General features: G+C 29.1%; 1 protein-coding gene across 1 annotated transcript in view; it reads left to right on the forward strand.

Annotated features, from left to right (window-relative positions):
- LOC117102748 (CMP-N-acetylneuraminate-poly-alpha-2,8-sialyltransferase-like) overlaps nt 1-701 on the forward strand; it is a 4,041-nt gene that overhangs the window by 2,173 nt on the left and 1,167 nt on the right. The gene's annotated exons all lie outside the window — the stretch shown is intronic.

Genomic DNA, 701 nt, shown 5'->3' on the forward strand with positions numbered 1-701 from the left:
GTGTACAATCATTGAAAGTTGACTTGCGGAACACAAATTTATTAAGCTATAACAAAATCAAACGGATATTTCGATAGCTCCTGCTATCTTCATCAACGTTAAAGTGAGAAAACTTGGGAGATCTTACATATACATAAAGAAAAAAAAAAAACCAGAATCAAGTTATCAATACAATTAGTTGATTGGACCACAAAATATAAGTTCGTGACAAGTTAATGGGCGAATTAATTACTGTACAATTAAAACCATGATAAGATGTCGGCAAAATGATTATGTAAGCGATAGTTTATTGATGGTGCCATTGAACCAGCTTAACGTTGACTTATTTAACTACAGTAAACAATAACAGGAAATAAAACATAGTATGATTAATAAGGTCCTATGTAATTAAAACAATTGTGGAATAGAAAATAAATAGCAGAAATATAAGGTATATGTATGAGTTTAAATAATATAACGCATGATGTCATGGTGACAAATAAAATACAGTTTAGAAATCAATGAATATAAAAAATAAAAAAAATGTACATAAGAAAAATATAGCATATATAGTTAGATACTGTATTCATAGAGAAATATTGCGTATGAAGGCATAATCACATGTAGAGCCTAAGTCCTTACTTAGACCCTTAACGTGAGTTTTTAACCGGATTATCCATTTCATTTCTGCGTTACGTCGTTCTTGTGTTAATTTAAAATTG

This window comes from Anneissia japonica, unplaced genomic scaffold (genome assembly GCF_011630105.1).
Source record: "Anneissia japonica isolate Jap-2015-1 unplaced genomic scaffold, ASM1163010v1 scaffold172_len52774_cov94, whole genome shotgun sequence".
In the NCBI taxonomy this organism is placed as follows: Eukaryota; Metazoa; Echinodermata; class Crinoidea; order Comatulida; family Comatulidae; genus Anneissia; species Anneissia japonica.